Source organism: Coenobita brevimanus, chromosome 107 (assembly GCF_032717465.1).
Source record: "Coenobita brevimanus isolate Jiangsu-jjx chromosome 107, ASM3271746v2, whole genome shotgun sequence".
NCBI classification, from domain to species: Eukaryota; Metazoa; Arthropoda; class Malacostraca; order Decapoda; family Coenobitidae; genus Coenobita; species Coenobita brevimanus.
In genome coordinates this window covers 22,204,619-22,224,843 of record NC_137060.1, presented here as the reverse complement: position 1 = coordinate 22,224,843, position 20,225 = coordinate 22,204,619, and positions in this window count along the sequence as shown.

Sequence of the window (20,225 nt, the reverse complement as noted above, 5' to 3'; positions counted from 1 at the left end):
CCTATGATTTCATCATCCTTTGTGGGACTCAACGTACAGTATGCTGCATGTTTGATCACGAGCGTGTTCCTACCTCACTCCTCCCCTCCTCCCCGTTATAGGTAGAGTAAGTCGTCCTTTCTGTTGTGTCTCAGAGCAGGATTGTCAAATCCCGTTTGTCCCCATGGCATTTCATTTTGCTGCGTCCCTCTTGGCAAATTGTAAGAAGTCATGCTCTGCCATTCCCTATATAATGAGCTCAGTCTCTGCATTATTGCCACTTAGATCTATTCCCTCATTTTGTTCACACTTCCCTGTCCCTCCCCTGTACAGTTGTTATTATTGTGAGTGCTCTAGAAGTCTCCAACCATCTAGCAGCTGTAATTTGAGTATAAGTGTTATGACATTTTTCTTGTACTGTATAGCATAAGGTGTTAATTCGTAGGCCTAGTGAGGTTTTTGTGCTTAATGTAAAGTTTTACTGTCAGCCATTGTTAATAATAGTTTGTATCTGTAATAATTTATCTTGCATTAACTGAGCATTATCCAGTGTATTTTCATTTTATCAGGGGTGACTTAGATAAATTTACTTTTGCTAATTTCGTGTTACTAGAGGCTATTGCAGTTAACCATATATTTAACCTGTTTTCTGCCATTACATTATCTCCTTATGAGTCCTGGAATGTTTCAAGTTGGTAGGTTTTAAAATTAAACTTTAACTTGTAATTTTACCTAACTCTTTTGTTTTAAACCTGGAACTTTACTGACAGTAGTGATTTTTAGTATTCTCACTTAAAGTGTACATTATCTTTCTCTGTCTCCGTAACAATATTTAAACAATATATATATATATATATATATATATATATATATATATATATATATATATATATATATATATATATATATATCTGCATGTGTGCCTCTCTCTGCATACTTATGTACAGACTTCGGAATAAGTTCGTTTCCTTTTCCATGTTTGTAACACTGCTCGATGGACAAGTATCCCCTCCTCCCTTTTCCTCATAGTCCCACGCTGCCACCCAACCCCTCCCCCACCCACTTTTCTCTCCGACCACTTAACCCCACCTGGTACCCTCTATACTCTCGCTCACAGCCAGCTAGGGGTTTCTGTACTTGAAGCACTTCTCTAATTACGTGTAGGCTTAGTCCGAACATATAATAAAGGAATAGTATAGTATATATCATGAACCAAATTAGGAAAATGTTTACTACAGTGTGTGTGTGTGTGTGTGTGTGAGAGAGAGAGAGAGAGAGAGAGAGAAAATGCTGTGATTAAATGCTGCAGTAGTAGACACCTCTTTTACACACACACACACACACACACACACACACACACACAGAATAAATCTAATGGATTAAATGTTGCGGTAGTAGACACCTCTTTTACACACACACACACACACACACACACAGAATAAATCTAATGGATTAAATGTTGCGGTAGTAGACACCTCTTTTACACACACACACACACACACACACACACACACACACACACACACACTCACACAGAATATAAATCTGCTGTGATTGAATGTTGCGGTAGTAGACATCTCTTTTACACACACACACACACACACACACACACACACACACACACACACACACACACACACACACACACACACACACACACACACACACACACACACACACACACACACACAGAGGAGTTACAAGGAAAAGTTAGAATCTAAATGACTATGCATCCCATACCGTGGAGATACTTCTTGTTTGCCTGGGAATGCATATCCAGTTCACAATTATCCTAGTGTAAGATCATGCCGATGAATCCCTTAAACTCCTCTACTGTAGTGTTAACAACGTCCATGTTGAGTCAGTTCCATGTAGAGCTGATCTTGCACGTGAAAAAGTTTTCACATAATTCTGCTGGTAAATTTTCTCATTTACAGCTTCGAACCATGGTTGTGTGCCGAGTCCATGTTAAGAGTAAGCAACTTTGTTTGCAGTGATTGCGAAACCCATTCAGATTTTAAACACTTTAATGAGCTGGCCTCGTAGTCTACGAGTTTCTTCTAAAAAAGTCCCACAGCCCCCAGGCGAACCTAATACCTTAGTCTCCTGAACTCTTTTTTTAAGTCGACGTATGTCTTTTTCAAGCGACCAAAATTCCACAGCAACTCAGGAAGTGGCCTTATTAAGGAGATATAGACTGTGAGAACAATCTCTTTTTTTCCTGGAGAGGGAGAGAGAGAGAGAGAGAGAGAGAGAGAGAGAGAGAGAGACTTGGAATGGTAAGAACAATCAGGAGAAATACTGATAAAAAAAAAAAAAGTGAATGAGAGAAGAAGCTAAGGCAGAGAAGAGGCAAACACGCAGGTGAAAAAATGGAACATTGTTATCGAAGTGACACAGGGACTGAAACACACACACACACACACACACACAGGAGACACCAAGGAGTGCAGACGCGGGCCGACAGCGCTCCATACCGAACCAGCACGGCCAGTTGCATTACCTAAATTAGTATCTTTATATGAGTCAAGCTCTGTACCAGGTTAGACGAAATGGTTTTTTATTATTTAACAAAAATAAGAAAAAGTTCAAACAATACTTGTTCAAAGAGAAAAGAGAACCGAGTAGCGAAAGTATGCGCTCAATCAGCTGTTTGTTTGTTTAGACTACAACTGCCGCGGGGAATGAAAGTACTCTGTGCTTTTAGTATTGCAAAATGGCCACATACTTTAGTAAAGCAAATTTGGAAAAGAAAAGGGATAAAGGTAGAAAGCAGGATGATGATTTCTACCAAGAACTGATTGTAATTGAGACTCACAATAGACTGGTTGAGCATGTACACAAACTGGAAATGGCCTTTCAGAAAGAGATTGATGAAATAAAGAAGCAGATGCACTTGCAAAAGGAAGAAATAGAAAAACTAGGAAGGGAGGTCAGCAAGAAAGACACAACCATCAGTGAACTAACAGTGGAAGTGAGTACACTTAGGAGGAAAATGAGTGAAATGGCAAGTACAGTAGTCAACCACGAGAGTATTATGGAAGAGTTCAAAAATGATACAGAGACAATTAGGCAAGTAAGCAGTCTGATAGACCAGAGCAGTGATATTGAGAAGATAACACAGGTGAAAGAAGCTGTGCAAAGCTACAAAAATGGTGTGGAAACCACGTATGCTGAAATGGTGAAAGTAAAGAAAGACTTAGAATCAAAGGTGGAAGAAAAAAGCATTAAAAAGGAAGTGACAAGAATAATCCAAAACAATCCAAAGTTAGTCAGAGATTCAGTAGATATCAACAAATCTATAGTAATCACTGGTATAGAAGAGGAAGAAGTAAAAAAAAAAAAATCTCAAGAGACAAAAAGGAGATGGCAAATGTAATGAGTTTATTGAAAGAAGTATCAGAGGAAATCTGTAGTAAAGACATAGAGGAACACAAAAGATTAGGGAAATACGAGAAAAGCAAGTCAAGACCTCTGAAGGTAACTTTCCAGAGTGTAAACACCGTGGAGGAGATACTAAAAAATGCAAAGAATCTTATGGAAAAAGAGGAGTTCAAAAATGTATGGATAAAAAGATGCCTAACACAAGTGGAACTGGAATTACTGAAAGAGAAGAGGGAGGAAGCAATAACAAAAAATGAGGGAAGATCAGAAGAAGAGAAGAACACATTTTTTTTTTACAAAGTAATAGGATTGCAGCTACGAAAGTGGTATATAAACATCTATCTATCTATCTATATACCTAGGCTGCTTCCCCCAAGGAAAGGGAGGTAGCCGAGACAGGACGACACACTCGCCATTTACTCATCCATTTAAACACATTCATTCGCATCTTAGCCCCAAGGGGAGAACGGACAGATCCTTACCGTACCACACCGCACAAGGGTCAACTGCACAATGCAATCAGTGACATCCGCAGCAGGGCCCGACAGCAGAGCTGGTTTACCCCTGCCACATCATAACAGACCCATCCCCTTACCTGCACCTGACCTGATTTTAATACATAAACAGGAAGGAATAAAAAGGAGGAAGGTAGTAGAATCATGTCATGACAAGCATATAAACAAGATGATTAAGTTGATGTACTAAAATGTGGATGGAATGGTATCTAAATTATTAGAGATGAATGATTATGTCAGAGAAAATGAACCACATATAATATGCCTAACTGAAACAAAATTAACACCAAAGATATCAAATGACATACTAAACTTAGAGGAATATAATATATGGAGAAGGGATAGAAACTTAAAAAAAAGAGAAGGAATTATAATATTAACTAAGAAAAATCTAAAAGTCAATGAAATAAAACTAGATATACCCTCACAAGTAGAAATGATTGCAGTAGAGATCAACACATCTGAAGGGAAAGTAATTGTAGCCAATTTGTACATGCCACCCAGATCAAACACATGGGAAAGACATGAGGACCTGGCAGAGAGTACAATTCAAAGTTTAAGAGCATTACTACATAAAATGGAAGAGAAATCGGAAAGAATTATACTAACTGGAGATTTTAATACAAATATAAATTGGAATATTCTAGATATAAGAAGCCAAGAAAGCTGTTGGGACCAAAAGCCCCTGGATCTCGTGCAAGAGTTTTTCCTAACGCAACATGTGGAGGAAACCACCAGAAAAAGAGGACGATGTACCTTCAATGCTAGATCTAATATTTACTAGGCAAGAAAATGATATTGATAGTTTAATATATCACCCTCCACTCGGCAAAAGCGACCATGCAGTACTAAATTGCAACTTCAGGATAGCATATGACATAGTTAACACCAATGAAAGTTACAAAAAGAGTCTGAACTATAAAAACGGAAATTATCATGACTTAAAGAAGTATTTCTTAGAAGTTGAGTGGGAAAATGAGATTAGAGGACAAGATTTAAATGCTGTATATAAAAAATTCTGTGAATTTTATGAAATAGGAGTCCAGAAGTACATCCCACAGCACAAAGAAGCAGATAAGAAAATACAGAAATGGTTCAATACAGAATATAAAAAATCAAAAGAAAGATGAGAGTTGTGGAATAGATACAGAAGACAATAGTGAAAGGGCATATAATAATTACAAACAGGCAAGAAACGATTATACAAGAATAAGGAGGGAAGCCCAGAAACAGTTTGAGGAGGATATCATAAATAAAAGTAGTGATCAATCGAAGCTATTTTACAGCTACATCAGAAACAAAACCAAAGTAAAAGATAAAATACAATCCATTACGGACGAGGGAATCACCTATACACAAGAGAAAGATATTTGTGAAGTACTAAATAAGAATTTCCAATCAGTTTTTACAGAAGAAAAAATTTTTGAGAGGGACTATGTGGAACATGCATGTCCACACATACTACCAGATATGCAAATATCAGAAAAAGTAATACAGGAGGAGTTAAGTAAAGTAGACAGAGGAAATGCAAATGGTCCTGATGAAATTTCATGTTGGGTGCTACGAGAATGTGCAAAGGAGTTAAGTAAACCATTATTTTTAATTTTCAAGAAATCCTTGAGTCAAGGTAAACTACCTGATATTTGGAAGAATGCAAATATTGTCCCCTTATTCAAGAAAGGGAATAGACAAAATCCACTCAACTACCGACCAGTATCACTGACTAGTGTTGTAAGCAAGGTATTAGAAAAACTTATAAGAAAAGCTTGGATAAATCATCTAGAAGAACACAATATGATAACAGAAAGACAGTTTGGTTTCAGAAAAGGAAAATCATGTGCTACAAATCTGTTGAGCTACTATGACAGAGTAACAGACACAATACAGGAACGAGAAGGATGTGTGGACAGTATCTATTTAGATTTTAAGAAAGCATTTGACACAGTACCACACCAAAGACTTTTATGGAAACTGTTCCATCAAGGAGGAATTCGAGGCAAACTGTTTTGTTGGATGAAAGATTTTCTCATAAAAAGAGAAGAGAACAGTACTAAGGGGAAACTACTCATCATGGAAAGAAGTGACTAGTGGAGTACCACAGGGTTCAGTGCTGGCACCAATCATGTTTTTAGTGTATATAAATGATATAGACAGTAACACTGGAAATGAAAGCTATCTAAATATGTTTGCAGATGATGCAAAAATACAAAGGAGAATTACTAACACAGACTCTTGTAAAGAGCTACAAGAAGAATTAAATAAATTTCATGAATGGAGCAATACATGGCAAATGGAATTCAGTGTGGACAAGTGTCATGTAGTCAAGTTTGGTAAAAGTGGAAAAAGACCTGATTGGGATTATATGTTAGGAAATAAAACCCTACACACACCAGAAAGAGAGAAGGACCTAGGAGTGATTATCAATAACAGACTATCTCCAATAGCCTGACCACGGTCAGTGAGAAGGTAACGGAACATGTATGGCACTGCTTGCAAATATGAGAGAATAGCATTCACATACATACAATGAAGACATGCTAAGAAGAATAATAACATCATTCATCAGACCAAATCCCTGGTAGTGGTGCACCATAGTCTGGAGTCCTCATCTCAAAAACACATAGACAAGATTGAAAAAGTCCAAAGGGCCGCTAACAAGATGGATACTGTTTAAAGGATTCTAGAAGCTACGAAGAAAGACATCAAATATCTATCTATTCTATCTATCTGATCTATCTATATATATATATATATATATATATATATATATACTGTATATACATATATATATACATATATATATATACACACACACACACACATATATATATATATATATATATATATATATATATATATATATATATATATATTACCTCCTCCACAATATATGTCTACCCCCGATGTATATATGTCCCCCCCCAGTGCAGTACACATGCTCCCACTAAATTTGCATAGGTCAGTACATGCTCTCCCTTAACGTCTGAAGACGGCGTATGATTGACATCAGTTGATATCAGGCAGCTTGAGAAGGGTAGACTGTTTTACTGTGAGCTTGTAATAAACTTCCTTATCTAGCTGTTTGTACATCGGAGTTTCTATCACCAAAGTATTGCAAGTTACATTTGGTAGCAGCGTGTAAGTTTCGAACCATCACATTCTGACCGCCTCCTTGGATTTTTTTTGATACAACAAGATACACGACAAGTCTCGCATCTGCCAGCCTCGCCCCTTCTCCGTGCCTCTAGTGGTGTCATACCTTTGCTGTGTTTTTCGAATGTACCATTTTTCTCACCAGTGCTCACCTCTCAAACACCCGCACCCATAAGCCTTGTTCCTCACCGCACGTGTCGCCGTCGCCGACCTACGCCCCTGTTGCACCTGTTCCCAGCACCTGTTCCGGACTCATCATAGCTCCTGCCCCCACGGTGCCACTTATCACTGTCTGCCCGCTGCCTGCCCACCACCGTTCTCTGCATTTGCAACTCACCAGCTCTACACCTGCCTTGCGCCGACGTCTGCCTCACCACCCACCCCCGGCCTCCGCCGTCGCCCGCATCTGGTCTGCATTACGGAGCCTCCTAAGACCGCCACTCCCTGCCGGTGATTCATCGCGGCGTCTCTTCTCCTCTCCACCCAGCTGTCTCTGCCCTGCCGCCCCGCCCCGCCCAGCTCCCGCCCCGGTCGCCCCCGCCTCCGCCTCTGCCCCGCCCCAGGCCCAGCTACGCCCAGCCACCTCTGCACGTCATACCTCTCGACACTCCTGTTTCTACTGTGTAACTATAGTATATCTTTCCTTTCTATAGAGATTATCCTCTGGATTTTCTCTACAGATTGGTTATTGTAAATATTCCATCTTCATTTCTGTTACCTCCTGTTTTCATCTTTCACCTACGTTATTTATTATCCATCTCATCCTTCTGCATTTTATTTAAGCCTATTCATCCCAAAGCACCTTCATTCATATTTTCACACCTAGTGTATTCCATTCTCTCATTGTTCTTTATACATTTCCACCTACGTATCCATTTCATCCTTTCATCTTCCATTGCCGCATTAAATGTCAATACTTTCCATTGCGTCAATCCGCTTCATGCCAGCCCTCTTTAACCCGGAAACATCACCTGCTCATAACCCGCTCTGCCGACTCTAACACAATCACTCATTTACGAAGTGTGCACCACCGCCTCTGCACCTGAGACTCCCGTTTCACTTCCCGCAGAATCATCTTACTACCCGTCCTACCCTCGTAAATCCAGATACTTCCTCCTCTACTCCTGCCTCCTACTCTCCTCTTCTTCTTCCTCTACTCAGCCTTTCCACTGTCGTTACTTCTCCTGCCTCCCTTCATACCCCGTCTTGCTCGCCCTTAACTGCCACTACCTTCATCTTTCTCCCACGCCTCTCCTGCCGCTATGCCACTTCTACACTTCCAGCCATGGCCAACCCTCCACAGTCTGATCTATCTCGGACGATGCCAATCGTCCCAAATGTTACCGGCCAGGACCCAACTTGGTTTGTCTATGATTTCCTCAGAGTTTAGTCGAAATAGAAATAAATAATAGACAAATTACCGAGGAATCGCTCAAAGTAGCTTACCTCCTCGGTCGCTTGCATCACGGTAAATCAGACATCGGATCCGTGATCCGTGCAGGCACATTTCAGATAGCATTCGTACCTTTGCTGATTTTCGGTACTGAACTCATCAGCCTTTGCTGCCAGCAGATTCAACATACCGCTGTCTCTCATGGGATTCATTAATCTCCAAACTCAACTGAGATGAGGACTTGCGCCGTCTCCAGCGCGAATATGCCAAGCTCCGCGAAGTTGCCGTCCGCCATGAAAGCAACTAGTAGTAGCGAGATGCTCCAATTACTGGTCAGGCAACGAAATGGTTAGAAGACAAGAATGTGCGTTCCAATGCTTTCATCCTTCACCAACTTTGCTGACTTCAGTTAAGAGCTATTACCTCAGATTCCTTCACTGGCTTTACTCCTAAACAGCGAGAGCTAGCCGGAAATCGGTTTCAATCCAGGAGATAAAATTATTCAGGTCACTAAAGCCATATCTATGAAACAACAGGGTTCGAACTACACAATGTTGTCAGGGCACCACCCAACCCCTTTGGCCTCCTCAGTCTGTCACACCTCCACTACCCCCAGACCAATCTCGCCTCCCGTCCCACCACACGCGGCAGACTGCTACACACGTTTCGCCTTCCTACCACCGGGTAGCAGGTCGCGATCAATCTAGCGCCCGACGGAACAGACAATCTTCGATTCTTTGCTGGTACTGTGGTCATCCTGGACATACTCGAGCATCCAGTTAAGCGTACCGTACATACAGACGTCCTCACTCCCAAACCAGACAGCATATGCCTTCCCGCTCACGTCGTCCACACTGCAAATACCACAAATCAAGTTAACGACTCACACCACTTTCGAGGAAATCGGTGTCGCTACCCCCAACCGGCCCCACAGTCGGGGAAGTACCATACCAGTATCGGACCAATATCACATAGAACCAGAAACCCATCTCCCCCATCCGCCATGTAGGTCCCATAACATCCTCGGCGTTTAGTCATTCTCGGAAGCAGTCAGTGACATACCAACGTCATTCTTCTTGGACACAGGATCTATAGTAAATCTCATCTCCGAAAATTCCTTACTAAATTATTCATACCGCCATCACAGCCAACGTCAGTTTCCTAGAACCACCAGACATTCGCCTATGTGGTGTTAACGTCTCAGAGTTTAAGGTTATGAAGAGTCACCCTTGACGTCAAACTCCACAGAACTTTGCCCCCTATCCTCATTGAATTTCATGTCACTAATGACTTTGCAGTATCCCGCAGATGCCCTTATTGGTTTCTCTACCATGCAGGCACAACATACCCCATTGCATTATTACCTGCTTGTGGTAGTATAGACATTTCTGGATTCCTGGTTTACACTATGGAATGTCCTCTGTCCTGTTCTTACGATCACATCAGTCCTTCAATTATCTCTGTCCCTATCACTACCAAAAAGTCCAACCCAGTTTCCAAACCACTACCATTTATCATCTGAGAATACAGATCATTCCCTTTACTGACTGTGAGCAAGGACATAAATTCCTCAATGTCTCCCTGATACATCATCTCAGCCCTTGAACATAGGCTCTTACATCCTCTCTCGACAACACCACTGTCGCTGAGTCAGACATGTCTCAGTTACTCACTCTCACACAAGGTCTGAATGATCTTCTCCAACACGCAGAGGACGAAACGTGCAGTAATCGAATACGTGCACAATTTTGTTACCGCTAATTTATGAGTTCACCAAAGTCTCTGTTTGTGTTGCCGGTGTGAAAGAAGGAGGATGTACTAAACCCTACCTGAGACGTGTTGTGTGGAATGGCTTGACTTATAGAGTCAGCGTGGTGGCTAGCAGTCTCCTAGAGGACAATAGTTTATGCTACCTGTACTTGCTCAATGTCACAAATGCTCCACTAAAACTTAAAAGTGGTGTAAAGATTGGAGACTTCCTAAATACCACCAGCGGCCGTAAAGGTGTGCCATAGATTCCTCAATTCGCTACTTTATCTCAGCACTCGATGATACGCCAATCGTGTGTGGTACTATTAGCACTCTACGGGATCTTTGTGCTGACGCATTCACCTGATATGCTCTCACATCTCACTTTGCAACAGGGATTTCCCAGAAACATACGCCTCAACTCCTCGACCTTCTCCTGACCTCGTACAGAAACGTGGTTGCCTTACCTGGTGAACCGATGGGTAGAACAGACCTTGGTCAAGACATACGATTGAAACTACACTCCCAGGAACTCAGCCGGATTTACATACCAGCGTATCGATTGCCTCACAGCCAGAGAAAGCAAGAACAGATCAAATGGTACAGAACATGTTAGGGACCAGGACATTATTGAACCCCTCCGTCTAGTCCATGGAATAGCCCACTTTTTCTTAAAGGTACCAAAGAAGGACGGCAACCTTAGACCAGTAGCGTCGACTATCGTAAGGTCAATTCTTGTCACCTTCCAGACCGTTTCCGCTTACCTGTCCTCACCGGGATTTGCTAGAATCCCTCTGGCATTTGACAATAACATAGTCTTCTTTCATCTTTAGACCTCCTCAGCGGGTACTGGCAGGTCTGAAATGTGGAAGAGTCCTCTCGCCCAGTTACAGCCTTCTTTTAGCACCCCTTCCGGACATTTTCAGTTTAAGAGACTCCCTTTTGGTCTGAGAAATGCTCCTTCCGTGTTCATGACTTATCCATTCAGTCTTCAGCGCAATGATGGGACACTTCTTCTTTTGCTTACCTAGATGATATCATTGTTGTGAGTAAATCCATCCCTGACCATTTTACCAAATCCCAGCAAGTCTTTTGAACGCCTCCAGCTCGCAGGCCTGTAAAATCAATCTCAGTAAATGTGACTTCCATGCGAAAGAAAATCAAATTCCTAGGCCATGTCGTAGATGCACAAGGCATTCATACTAATGAGGATAAAACTAAGGCGATCATTAACTTCCCAGAACCTACCACTACTGACGTCTGTCACGAAGTTTCCTGGGCCTCACAGTGGCTACATATCGTCGCTTATCAGGAATTACGCAGCAGATCGGGCCAATACTTCCCTCTGACCCACTCTACTCAAGCAGAATGTGCCCTTTGTTTGGACTCATGACCAGTCACAGGCTTTCCAAAAGCTAAAGACAGCTCTTGTAAATGCCCCTATTCTAGCGTTCCCCATTATACCTACGTAACTCTTCCTTCTCTGCACAGACGCCTCTCAGGCACTGGACTTGGTGCTGCGCTCTTGATGCAACTCGATGAAGCACTCAAGGGAAGTGCATGTGCAATAGCGTATGCTAGTTGCACCTTACAACTGCTGAACGTAACTACAGTGTCACAGATCTCGAAGCGCTAGTGGTAATCTGGTCCTTGAAACATTTCAGAGATATAGTCTATGGTTATCCAGTGTGCATATCCAAACAGACCACCTTCCATCATGTGATTTGTTCAAGAATCGCAACCTAACAGGTAGGTTAGCTAGATGGTCTGTCATCATCCAGGACTTTAATCCCACTTTTCAATATGTACCAGGCAAGTTGGAATGTAGTCGCAGACGTACTCTCTGTCAGCCGGTAGCAGCAGCTATAACATCACTGCAGCCTGAAGTAACTGAAAATACTACACCAACGTCAGAAGTTGTTCTACACTTTCAACGCTAAGACCCCATGTGGTCCAAAGTCATTTATTTCCTAGAATCTGGCGAATATGCCTCTAGACCTTACCTACTCTGCTGCAGTATCACTAGATGAGTTCATGCTAGATGATGATCTCTTGTACACAGGAAAGGCACTGTTAAACAGGCAAAGCATATGCCCAATCGCGAAGTACGCCAACCTGTCCCCACTGCCCTGATATCAGCAAGGCTCTTCATATTGTTCATAAGGCTACTCCTCAAGCTTCCCATCCAGGTAAAGAACCGATTGCTTATGCGCCAAGCACATCTCAAATACTATTACTGCAAACCATTCGCCGTGATATCAATGCCCACTGTGACCTCTTGCCTCTCCTGCCACCGCCACAAAGGATCAACTGGCTTACCAGCACCTCTCTTACAATACCCAATCCCATCACTTGACCATGGGAAACTGTCTCGAATCGATCTCTTAAAACTACCTCTTCACAGAATCTGGCGCTGAGTACTTGTTCAGAGTAGCGGTCGACCACTTCTCCGCTACTGTGTCCTCGCGTTCCCCTCCGACAAGACCGTCAAGAGCGTTGCCCGTGCCTTTGTAGATCACGTAATTTGCCCATTCAGTACCCCCTCATACCATTCTTACTGACAACGGTACAGAGTTCAACAATAGCTCTTCTCGATGAGATCTGTCGCCACTTTCATATCAGTAAGTGCAATGTCGTGCCTAAATTCATCCGGCTTCCAATGGCCTTGTAGAACGCCACAACCGTAAAATCTTAGAGTGCCTCAGATATCTAGGCTCCCATAGTTCGTCCTGGGATGACTGGATTCCCCTCAAGTGGCATCAATAGTTCCATCAATAGTTCATCAATGCATCCATTGCTGAATCTCCCTTCTTCGTCCTCTTTGGTTTTGACAAGGACCTCCCCATACTCTCTTACTTATCCTCAAAGCCAGAACCCATTCTGGCAACATGGATGATTATGTTAAACTAAAATTGGCCAACTTCCAGACAATCCACCAGTATGTCCAATCCACTTTGGCTTCCTCTCAGGAGGACATGCTGCAGCGCCAACATAAGTCCGCCTCTCCTATCACTATCAATGTAGGCGATCTTGTCTTTGCTCATTCCCATATGCGTTCCTCTAAGTTGGATGACAAATTTACAGGGCCCTACCGCGTCCTCACTCAACAAGGCAACAAATTTCACCTCCAGGACCTGTCCACTAGGAACACCAGATGGGTCCACATCGATGACTTAAGGCGAGCACCCAGTGGCCTCTTGTTGGAAGAGTCACTTACACAACCTCCTGCCCCCTCTTCCCCTCCTCCCATCCCTCAGTCTACTCTGTCTCCACCTATCCCTCAGTCTCCTTCCTCTCCACCTCCACCTGCTCATTCATCAATCAGTCAATATCGGTCCAAACTGCGCTCTGCCCATCAACCTCTTCACGACCTCCCCCACTAACTCTACCCTGATTTTCTAGGTACGGTGTTAGCGATCTCCCTGCTGGCAGTGCTGACCCTACTGGGGTCTGGGTCAGGTCAGGACGATGGTGGAGTACGTCCCGGGGCCTTGGTCGGCTCGGGAGGCGAGGTAATGCTTATCGGACAATACATCGCCTCTTTGACGCCTGGCTGATCTTGCTCCCTGGCCGACGTAGCCATTGCCCTACCTGCCTACGCCACCTGAAGCTCCACGGAACTCAGGAACCAATCTCACGGCCCTCATGGGGACACACAACCCGAATGAGTATCTCTATGGGACCTTTTCCCTCCCACTCTCCTGGCAGTTGTAAAATGACTGGTGAGGCCCTCAGAGGCAGTACTTCTTTGATTTTCCCTGGAATGATTATTGCTTCCATGGCCGTGAGCCATCTGAGTGTGCTCATGCACATGGAGGTTATTCTCTCGGGCATGGAAGCATACATTCCTTTCTCATATCCTTGGACTAACGCAAGAAAGCCTTGGTTTAATCACGCTTGTTTTAAATGCTGTCCGCATAGTCAAGGAGAAGGCTCTCACAAAAGGTACCGGAGCCAACTCCACCCCTGACTATCACATGAGAATCTTTACAGTTTCTGCCCGGAATCGTGCTAATGCCCTGTTCTAATCGCCGCCACCACTAAAAATGTGTATTTCATCCATACCAAATCGTTTTCAACTCTCCAACTTGAATTTTCCGCCCTATTCTTGGCACCTTGCCAAAAATCTTTCTAACAACTTTACCTCATCATCCTTCCAAACTCCTCTTTTCTACTCTGATGGTTCCTGTAGCTGGCTTCTTCCTACTGATAAAGCAGATCTCTTCGCATGTAGACTTTCTCCTCCAATTCCACTCTTAGACGATTCTTGGTACAATGTCTCCTCCACCACTTCCCATCACTGACTTCCTCATGGCTGACATTAAAATTTTTTCAGTTGATGTATTTTCTGCCATTACTGGCCCCTAGTACTAACAAGGCATATGGGCCTGATGGGGTCCCCTCCTGTTGTTCTCAAAACTGTGCTTCTGTGCTTACACCCTGCCCAGGGCAAACTATTTCTGCCTTTGTCTGTCAACTTGTACCTTTCCTTCTTGCTGGAAGTTTGCTCTCATTCAGCCAGTCCCAAAGAAGGGTGACCACTCCCAACCTCTGAACTATCGTCCAATTGCTTTAACGTCCTGTATTTCAAAAGTTTTCTGAGTCAATTCTTCTTTAACATACTGAAAAAATTTAAGGCATCTTTCCTATCACAACCTTCTTCCGATCGCCAGTATGGGTTCTGTCAGGGACGCTCCACTTAAGCGATCTTCTTCTCACCTACCAATTTCTCGTGACTCCCTGGGTCATCCTCCTCGGGGACTTTGGCGAAAGCTTCTGCTACTTTGCAACTTGACATATCAAAGGCTTTCTGATCGAGTCTGGCATAAATCTTTAATTTCCAAACCTGCTCCTCCTACGGTTTCTATCCTTCTTATCTGTGCCTTCATCAGCTAGCTTCCTTTCTGGTCGTTCTTGATAGCTTTCGCTGTCGTAGACGGCCATCGTTCTTCTCTTAGATCTATCAACAGTGGTGTTCCTCAGGGCTCTGTCCTATCACCTAACTCTTCTTTCCTTATTCATCAAATGATCTTCTAAGCTGTGGCACATCTAACCCTATCCACTCATACGCTGATGACTCCACTCTTCACCTTTCCATTTCGGTTCCTGCAACTGCCCATCTCAACAAGTTACTTCAAGAAACAAGGGATGAGGCTATGGCACACCTAATCAGTCTCAGATTTGGCTCATATCAATCGTAACTGGGGTATACTTAATAATCATGGTTGTTCCTTAATGCATCTAAGACCTGGAAGTTCTTTACAAGCCAGAATGCACAACCCCACACAAATCTTCCACAGGTACCCATCAATGTTTAATAATATTCAGATTAATCCTGCATCATCCTTGAACATGCCGGGCTCTCATTTACTCGGGACTTATCTTGAAGATTCATATTACAGTTCCTTGTAAAGGATATGCTTCCAAGAGATTGGGTGTATGCTAAGCCGACTCCGCTCTTTCTTTTACCCCTGCACAATGGTGTATGACTCTATACAGGGGCTTTTATCCGCCCCTGTGTGGAGTACAACTTTCTCATGTGTGGGGAGGCTCCCCACATACAGCTCTTCTTCAATAGTGAGGTGGAGTCAAATGCTTTTCCTCTCATTAACTCTCCTCCTCTTACTGACTCCCTTCCAACCTCTGTCTCTTCAGCCAGCACTGTTGCATCTTTATCTCTTTTTCTATCGCTTCTTTAATGGTCACTGCTCACTCTGAACTGTCTGCTTGCATTCCACTCCACCTCTACGGCCAGGAAGCGCGTTGAAACTGCCGTCTGGCAGCAAACTCTCATCCCTCTTTTCTGTCTACAACTCTCTAATGCAAGAGTTGGTAATCAGCGTTGCTCCCAGTCTTTCATTTATGACAACAGGTCAGCTCTGGAACTGTCTCCTCTGTCTGTATTTTGCCTTCTGTCGCCTGAATGATCGAATCCAGGTCTTTCAAACGTAGTGTGTCCAGGCATCTCAAAATGACTCGGATCTTAATAATTTGGCTCTCTATTGTATTTTTGTTTTTCCTCTTTGGAGGGAACTGTTAAATATGCGGGCTCATGGCCAGTTTGGTTCCTTCTTCCTCGCATTAAAAAAAAAAAAAGATTCACTGAGCTCAATGACACATTTTCCATTCAGAACACACCGTGGGTCGTTCTCGTGTGAAACAAGGTCTCTTCGACTTCGACCGGTGAGATTCTGAGTGGCTTGTTTGGCGTTGCTAGCAGCCCATGACATTTCTTGGCATTTCAAATCTGATCTCCACTACATTTAGCTTCTAGCCCTAGAATCACAAACGCCGAGTCCTTAAAATCCAACACACTATGTTACAGAAGCTCACAACCCAACTCAATGAAGTCACGTCCACTTCTAAACAATTTCAACCGATATCTTACAACGCCAATTCTTTCAGATCTCAACGTTATCTCTCAGTTCTTCTACCTCAAACTCAACCTGGATAATCTCCAACTGGCCGTTGACTCCCTCTCCTGTCTCCAAGTCTCTACCTTGGTTCGTATATCCTGATCGATGCTATCCAATGGACGATGTCCACTGCCGACTTAGTACCTGTCTCAGCTCTCCGTTCTCCTGTCCTGGGGCCATGGGCTCACTCCACCTTCGGGTCTCTCCCCAGTCCTCCCTTACTCTTCCCTTGAATATTATTATCCTGTTCTCAAAGCCACTCTTCTCACTACATACGTGTCGTCGTCCATATCTCTTCTCCGTTGTTCTGCCATAACCTTTAACCTTTTCCCCTCCACATCGTTCCCTTCTTTCCAGCCTCACCAATTCCTTTGTTACAGTGTATCTGTTCCTTCAGAATATTTCCTCCCTCTCCCATGATCTATCTTTCCGTTGCCTTCCTTTCTTCCACAGACCTCCAGCAATGTTCCTCCCTTTACTCCGACCTCTCTCGTCTCTGTGCTGCCCACCTTTTCGCCATTCTTCCCCCTAGCAGTGCCACAATTCCTCTGTGAGTCTGGCTTTAGTTTAACCATTCCATCTACATCGGGCCTGTTCTTTTGTCCCAGCTCCTGACCTCCCGGTCCACCTTGCTCCACCTCAACCATGTCCAGTATTTCTTCTTTGCTGTTCCCATCTCTCTGTCACAATCATGTGTCCTGGATTCTTCCTGTCTGCTCCGATCCCCGCTTAGTGGTCTCTACAAAGCAAAACTGACTATTGCTGACCAAGTTAAATCCAGAGTCCGTCATCACCACGCCACTTGCTGTCACCAAGCTGTTCGTAAACACTCCTATGACGTCTTTCAACCAATCGACATGCCTTCAACCCCTACCACTCTGCCAACATTACCATCACCTCTCACTTGCGCATGCCTCACCTTCCTCAATGCCAGCGGTGATTGGCCGCTACATATGGACCCCAATTTTCTCTGACCTTCAGCCGTTCATGGGTTCATCCCGACAGTTGTGTTTTCCCTCTGTGGTTATACAGCTTTCATGAGGTTTTCTACTCATCATCTGTGCAGTGCATTGTTGTGTCAGAAAAATCGGAAACGTCGACTCCAGGAAATCAGAGTCTTCTACAGGCATAGTACGCCTGCTACACACGCTGTAGAAACTCGTGCACTTAGTGCCCTCTCGCATTCCGTGACTACCATTGCCATCTAACAATTACCCAAACTGTGGAACAGCACTCTGCCTACTTTGAGAAAATGATGGTATTTCTTTCATGCATTACTCAGTGACAGTGTATCCTACAGAAAATCCACAAAAAAAAAAAAAATGAAGGAAGAACAACACTAGAACTCTCCCATATCTACTCCTTGTTTATCATGTCTCAAACGCTATTATTGTGTAATTCCCATTATATTTATATATACCTTCGACCCTTTACTGGATTTTAGTACTTCTATTATTCCTTGTATATCTTATATGTATATATTCTTCTTAATTCCCTCCCCTCAACATGGCCATATCTCCCTCTACTGCCCCTGTATCATAATTATCCCTTGTACAAACCTCCTCTGGTCCTGCCTTACTCCTATAATCAAACACCATTTACCTCCCGGTGTCAGGAGACACCGTCTCAGCCACCCGGGGGAGTAGTGTACCCTCCACAATATGTCTACCACCCCTGATGTAGAATATATGTCTCCCCTCAGTGCATACATGCCCCCACTCAAATTTGCTAGGTCAGCATGCTCTCCCACGCCTGAAGACGAGCAGTTATTGCATCAATTGATATCGGGCAGCCGAGAAGGGTAGGACTGTTTTTACAGTGAGCTTGTAATAAACTCCTTATCTAGCTGCTTTGTACACGGAGCTTTCTGTATCACCAAAGTATTGCAGTTGTAGAGAGAGAGAGAGAGGAGGACAGAGAAAAAGAGACAGCAGAGACATATATATATATATATATATATATATATATATATATATATATATATATATATATATATATATATATATATAGAGAGAGAGACAGAGAGAGAGAGAGAGATAGAGAGATAGTGTATATATATATAGATAGGAGTAGATTAGATATATCTATCTATATCTATCTATCTATCTATCTATCTGCCTCATCTATCTATATATATATATATATATATATATATATATATATATATATATATACAATATAATATATACACATATATGTACACACACACATATATATATATATATATATATATATATATATATATATATATATACTGTATATAAGTATTATAATATATATATATATATATATATATATATATATATATATATATATATATATATAGGGATAGATAGATAGAGAGATAAATAGATAGATAGATAGATATACAGTATATATATATATATATATATATATATATATATATAAGTAAGTATATATATATATATATATATATATATATATATATATATATATATATATATATGTATATAGTTATATATGTGTACATGTATATATATATATATATATATATATATATATATATATATATATATATATATATATATATATATATATATATATATATATATATATATATATAGGGTCCCGACCTCATCCCCTTTGCTGAACTTCTTTTTCAGTGTCTCGTTATTAGTTACACAGAGAGTAGGCCAGAATATTGGCTCTCCAGCTATAAGTTTCTCTAACTATCAAACACCTGCAAACTACATGCACAGTACACACCACTCTCCTTTTCAAAATTTAAAAAGAAAAAAATGGCATCGAATAACATAGCCTCGGAGTTCCAGGAGGGGACCATAAATACCCCCTTACCTTCTGCCCTTTTCCGGTCCCGGTGACAACTCAAGAGCTGCTCTGGAACCAGTGTTCAATGACTCTCTTCTTCTTCATTTCTGCACAACATTCCTGGCCTTTCACTCTAACTTTCTGCTCTGTTGAGCACCACCTCTTCTTCCTTCTCTCCTAACCTCACCTTCTTTTTTTCAACTGAGACTCCAGCTGTCTGGAGGCAATTGACAGCAAACCCTTTTCTGTATCCTCCTACTTTCTCTATACTCATTTTCTAAAGCCAAAGTGGCTGTTGTGTATATATATGCAACAACTTATCTTGCTCTCGTGTTCCTGAACTTTGATTCTTTCGAATTCTCTACATCATTTCTGAAGCTGGGCTTCGGCTTTCCTTTGTCATTCTCATGACTAAATATATATCTGTGCTGCTTTACTTCTTATCTCCCTAACTTCTACTGACTATCAAAAAAATTCTTTGACTATCTTACTTCTACGATGCGGAAGCTCACATTCTATCCATTTCTCCTTTCTCTGAAATGTCCCATTCTAAGGAGATTTAACAATGTATTTCACCACTCACCTTTGGCTCTGCTCTCTCTTTCGCACTGATCCCACCTGGTGAACAAGCCTACACCTTTTCTGTCCTTAATGACCTAGAGCAGCTTGTACAGCACTGTGTCTCTACCCTGTATCCTCGATCGCCTTGTAGAGAGGAAGTTCCAACATACTTGACCTCTTCCTTACAACTAACTTCCTTCTGCTTACACTACAATCTTTTCTCCGTTGGGCCCCTCCGATCACAACCTTATCACATTAACCTGTCCCATCGCTCCGGTACGGCCT